Here is a 6,000-nt window from a genome sequence, read left to right as displayed (position 1 = left end):
TTTTTTTGAGATGGAATCTCACTCTGTCGCCCAGGCTGGAGTGCAATGGCACCATCTCAGCTCACTGCAAACTCCCAGATTCAAGTGATTCTCCCACCTCAGCCTCCTGAGTAGCTGGGATTACAGGCATGTACCACCACGCCTGGCTAATTTTTGTATTTTTAGTAGAGACGGAGTTTCATGATGTTGGCCAGGCTGGTCTCGAACTCCTGACCTCAAGTGATCCGCCCACCTCAGCTTCCCAAAGTGCTGGGATTACAGGCACGAGCCACCGCGCCTGACCAAGCATCTTTAAATGTCGACATTTCCAATGCCCTTTCCACGTTTTGTGAAAGGCTTCAGGTCCAAAACTGTCCCTATGTTGGGTAAACAAAAAGGTTGGCCGGCAAATCACTCTATTGTATAAACATCAATATTTGGCTAAACTTTTTTTTTCTTTTTTTTTTTTTGAGATGGAATCTCGCTCTGGTTGCCCAGGCTGAAGTGCAGTGGCGTGATGTCGGCTCACTGCAAGCTCTGCCTCCCAAATTCATGCCATTCTCCTGCCTCAGCCTTCCCAGTAGCTGGGACTATAGGCGCCCGCCACCACTTCCAGCAATTTTTTTTTTTTTTTTTTTTTTTTTTTTTTTTTGTATTTTTAGTAGAGACGAGGCTTTACCATGTTAGCCAGGATGGTGTCGATCTCCTGACCTCGTGGTCCAACGGCCTCAGCCTCCCAAAGTGCTGGGATTCCAGGCGTGAGCCGCCGCGCCCGGCCTTGGCTAAACATTTTAAGGAGACTCTGGGTACCAAGAATAAAAGAACCCTCACGAGGAACATCTTTGTCTTGTTTGCCTAAATGACAGATCATTTTGTTTCACAGGGAGGCATCACTTCCTTCCTTTCCATATGTTGGAGATTAATACATTCTGACTTTTAAAAAAATTCTATGGTTTGATAGCATTGTCAAGAACTGAAATTATGTCAAAACCAGATATAGGACACTCTCGTGTGTGTATTGTATATGTGTCTAAACTTTCATCCCTCTTCTTACAGAGAAAAATGATCAGTTATTTGTCTAAAGCCAGCTCCTTCTCATTTTTTTCTATCCCACTTCCTCTCCTTTTCCCTCGTTTGAAAACATGAAAGACTTAACAAAAATTACATTCAGCTGTTATGCATATATTCTAGGAATTTTTAGTTCAGGTAAAGTCTAAATTGCCTAAAGAAAAAAGTTATTGAACTATTTTTTTATGGACACTAAAAAATGTATTTCCCTGATAACCTTTTAAACTAGCTATGACATAAGAAAAGACGTCAACTTCAAAATAAAGGAAAACGTTACCATGATTCACTCTTTAATTATTAGTTTATCTTTTTTAAAAAAATGTTAGTACAATATTTTGGTTTATTCCGGACCAAAATTAGATTTCTCATAATTCAAATTTCCTAAATTTCCTACATTAATTTTATGTACTTATTTATTTTTTGAGATGGAGCCTTACTCTGTCCCCAGGCTGGAGTGCAGTGGCACAATCTCGGCTCACCGCAACCTCCTCCTCTCAGGTTCAAGTGATTCTCCTGTCTCAGCCTCCCGAGTAGCTGGGATTACAGGCATGCGCCACCACGCCCGGCTAATTTTTGTATTTTCAGTAGAGATAGGTTTTTGCCATGTTGGCCAGGCTAGTCTCAAACTTTCGACCTCAGGTGATCCACCCGCCTTGGCCTCCCAAAGTGCTGGGATTACAGGCAGGAGCCACAGCACCGGCCTACATTTATTTTATAAATGAAATGTTTTCATCATTTCCATAATTTATTTAAAATAAAAAATTTTGGCCTGGCATGGTGGCTCACATTTGTAATTCCAGCACTTTGGGAGGCCGAAGCAGGTGGATCACTTCAGGCCAGGAATTTGAGACCAGCCTGGCCAATACAGTGAAACCCCATCTCTACACCAAAAATACAAAACTTAGCTGGGTGTCGTGGCACACACCTGTAGTCCCAGCTACTCGGGAGGCCGAGGCACAAGAATTGTGTGAACCCAGGAGGCAGAAGCTTCAGTGAGCTGAGACCGTGCCACTGCACTCCAGCCTGGATGACAGAGCGAGACCCTTTCTCAAAAATAAATAAAATAAAATAAAATAAAATAACAGATATAAATTCACCCTTAAAATATAGAGCACTCTCAAAAACTGAATTGACTTCACTCTCCCAGAAATCGAAGCACATATGACTAAAATAATTGCCCTCACCCAGGCATGCAAACTTGTGAAAGTGAAGTATGTAGTTATGCTGTTGGTAAAGGGGCTTTTGTCCACAAATTCAGAATGCTTAGAGAACCCCAGGGGAGGAGCTCAGTGGGTGGAGTCTCCAGGGATTTGTTGGAAGCTGTTGGGAGAGCAGGAGTGAGCGCTGTGATTGGCTGGGACCTCGATGTCACAAAGGTCAGGGGCAGCTGCCAGAGAATGAAGCAGAGGGCTGTGGGGTGAAGGAACTGCCAGTCTTCCACCACTCCTTTTCGTGGTCTTTCCCTTCACTGCCTTCCTTCTCCCAGACACACTGGGCATCCAGTTCCAATCCAAAGACTGCCCCTTTGACCAGGCCCATCTCCTCCACCTCACATCAGATGGCCAACCAGCTGCTCAGACCTCTAAACCTCAGTAACCTAGCAGGTAAGGACTTTCAGATTTCATCAGGAAAGATTATCTCTTCATACCTTATGAAAGTAATGGAACCAGCCGGGTGCAGCGGCTCATGTCTGTAATCCCAGCACTTTGGGAGGCTGAGGCTGGTGGATCACCTGAGATCAGGAGTTGAGACCAGCCTGGCCAACAAGGTGAAACCCCATCTCTACTAAAAATACAAAAAAATTAGCCAGTCGTGGTGGTGCACGCCTGTAGTCCCAGCTATTTGGGAGGCTGAGGCAGGAGAATCACTTGAACCCGGGAGGCGGACGTTGCAGTAAGCCAAGACCACATCATTGCACTTCAGCCTGGTCAACAAGAGCGAAACTCTGTCTCAAAAACATAATAAGTAAAAACTAATAGAATCTATAAATTCATAGGAAATGGCCCTTGGCAAACGTGTGTCAGGAGAGGATGACTTGGAGGTGTCCACCGTGTTTCTTACTGAAGGTTTGTTCAAACCTAGAAATTCACTTGGGACAGCTTATGAGTCCTCTCCTACTCCTGGGAAAACTTTTACAGTGTCTGACAAAGTCTGTACCCCTGGGGCATGGATTAGTTTGTTGAAGTCCACAGACCACACAGTTTCTTGGAAGGTGTGCAGCGTAAGGGTGCATTCCTCTATTGCCCACTGATGGAGAACTCACTTAGGCTGTCTTTCCTCTCCTTCAGATGCCTAGAAGTCAATTGGGGTCAAGGAACAAGCCTCTACTCACATGCATTTGGGCAAATGAAGTCACAGAACAAATAACCTACCCTGCATCCAGGTTAGATCCTCCTGCACCATTTCCTGCTTCTCTGCGGAGCCTGCAATGTGGACCCCTGTCTGGATGTGGGGCTGGGGAGGTGGCTCCTCCCTGTCTCAGAGGCCCATCTGGTGTTTCCACACAGGCACTGAGTCCAGGGACACCCTCTGCTGCTGCCTCACCTAAGAGAAAGTGGCCCAAGAAGCATTGGCCCAGTGCCTGCTGATGCCAGGAGTCCTCTGCCACAGCCTGACACAAGCATCCTGCACTCTCCCCTCCCAGACCCTCCCCAAAAGCGTGGGCCACAGGTACCACTCCCCATGCCACTGAGCCCCACATGTCCCATCCCCCAAGCCACCCCCGCCCAGCCCCAGAGCTTTCCTACGTTTATGATTTGTCCAAAAAGGTGATGTCCTTCAGCCCCCAGAAGGTCATCCTCCAGGCTGTGACCATCACACAGGATGTCTTGCACGGGGTCCTCATGGGCCTTCAGCCCAGCACAAATCGTGGCCTGGTTTGACCTTTGAAATATCTCAACATCTAAAATTCAGAGCTTTTTTGGAATATTTCTCATTTTCCATAGATATAATTCTTTCAAATAAATTCCTTAGAAAACAATATCCAGTGTTTCATTCTTTGTGCTAACATGTGCTTTTCCATTTTGGAGATGAAAATATCATTAGAAATAAAAACTCAACAGACAGATTAAACATCAGATAAGATGCAGTTAGCAGGCCAGGCGCAGTAGAGGTTGCAGTGAGCTGAGATTGAGCCACTCCAACCTGGGTGACAGAGCAAAACTCCATCAACCACACACAAAAAAGGTAAGATGCAGGTAGCAGAGGTGTCAAGCGAACTCGAACAAGATCTGAAGTGCAATCTTCCTTAAGGAGTCCAGAGATAGGAGACAGGACATTTGAAGGAAAAGTTCCAACAAAGCACAGACAGGCTCTAGGAGATCACACAGGGAAAGGGGAGGCTACATCCAAGAGATAAAGCTGAGAATTCCCCAAAACTGATGGAAGACAGGAATTCTCAGAGTGAGGGATGCCACTGAATCCCACAGAGGATAACTGAAAACATCCACACTTAGTTACATTGTAGCAAAACCATGAAACACTGAAGACAAATCTTGAAAGCTGCTAGAGAAAATACCTGATGACTTGAAATTAAAAATGATCAAGTTTAATGGAATAATATCTTTAACACACTGAAAAAAATCAGACATCTCAGATTTGTACGTTCAGTTAATTATCCAACAATTAGGGAACTATGAAGACTTCGAAGATAAAAAGTTTACCATGAGCAGACCTGGACTAAAGGGATGTTTTTCTGAAGCAGGGTTTCGGTCTGGGCACTGTGGCTTATGCCTCTAATTCCAGCATTTTGGGAGGCCGAGACAGAAGCATCCCTTGAGGCCAGGAGTTCAAACCAGCCCAGCAAGACCTCCATCTCTACAAAAAAGTTTTCAAAAAATTAGCTGGGTGTGGTGTTACGCACCTGTAGCCCTAGCTGTTCAGGAGCTAATGTGGGAAGATCACTTGAGGCTAGGAGTTTGAGGCTGCAGAGGATAGCACCACTGCACTTTAGCCAGAGCAACAGAGTAAGACTCTCTCTCAAAAATAAAATAAATAAAATTAAATAAAGCAGTGTTCCTTAATCTTGGCACTCTTGATATTTGGGACTGGATAATTCCTTGTTGTTGAGACAGCACTGGGTAGTGTAGAATGTTTAGCAGTATCCCTGTCCTCAAGATGGGGAGGCTGGCACCTCATGTAAAATGTTCGGCCAGGTTGCAGCCTGCATTAGCTTGGAGGGTGGATCACAATTTGACCAAATCTGTGGCATTAGGAACTAACTGTGAGAATCCAGAATGCTGGTTTTGTTGGCTCCTCCTTGGCTGCTTTTAACAAAGTCCTGTGAGAAAGGTGGTCTCTGGCTGGAGCTTGCCAGTGTGCAAGGAGAGGTGGTAGGACCCAGAGTGCTGCTAATGTAGGTAACCCCTGACTGGCCTGCCACACACAAACAGTTGAATAATTTGGTGCCTTGAAAGTTTGAAAAAAATTCAGCCACTCTATACACCCCAGTAAAGGCAGTTGCGAGCTGTGGCTCTGAAGAGGCAATCTGTGTAGGAGATAGCCTTGGTGCTGCTAGCAAAGACAAGATTTGGGGTGTTGCTTTTCATAGCAAACCTATGATATTAGCAAACGTGGAGAGATCTGGCACAATCAAGCGTTGCTAAAAGGAACTCAAAGGCCTGCTACAAATTTCATAGAGCTGGACATAAGCCATCCTCAGTGAACCAGGACAAAAACTAAGCACAGCCCAGGGTCCACAAAGAGTGGGCTGGATGGCTGAGCATGGTGGCTCATGCCTATAATCCCAGCACTTTGGGAGGCCAAGGTGGGTGAATCACCTGAGGTTAGCAGTTCGTGACCAGCCTGGCCAACATGGTGAAACCCCGTCTCTACTAAAAATACAAAAATTAGCCGGGTATGGTGGCGTGTGCCTGTAATCCCAGCTATTTGGAAGGCTGAGGCAGGAGAATCACTTGAACCTGGGAGGTGGAGGTTGCAGTGAGCCGAGATATT

General features: G+C 45.6%; 1 long non-coding RNA gene across 2 annotated transcripts; it reads left to right on the top strand.

The window, feature by feature from the left end:
- Positions 1-2,362: 2,362 nt before the first annotated feature.
- On the top strand, positions 2,363-4,021 carry LOC108532321 (uncharacterized). 2 transcript variants are annotated; one of them, XR_001886417.1, is made up of 5 exons: positions 2,363-2,651; positions 3,044-3,113; positions 3,336-3,430; positions 3,555-3,717; positions 3,816-4,021. It is a non-coding gene; the product is annotated as an uncharacterized LOC108532321 (long non-coding RNA). The 2 variants fall into 2 exon arrangements; XR_001886416.1 differs by having other exon boundaries at positions 2,373-2,651; positions 3,555-4,021.
- Positions 4,022-6,000: the final 1,979 nt, after the last annotated feature.

Source organism: Rhinopithecus bieti, unplaced genomic scaffold (assembly GCF_001698545.2).
Source record: "Rhinopithecus bieti isolate Rb0 unplaced genomic scaffold, ASM169854v2 scaffold_9581, whole genome shotgun sequence".
NCBI lineage: Eukaryota > Metazoa > Chordata > Mammalia > Primates > Cercopithecidae > Rhinopithecus > Rhinopithecus bieti.
Note: the sequence above shows the minus strand (reverse complement) of the source record. Positions and strands in the feature narration are given on the sequence as shown.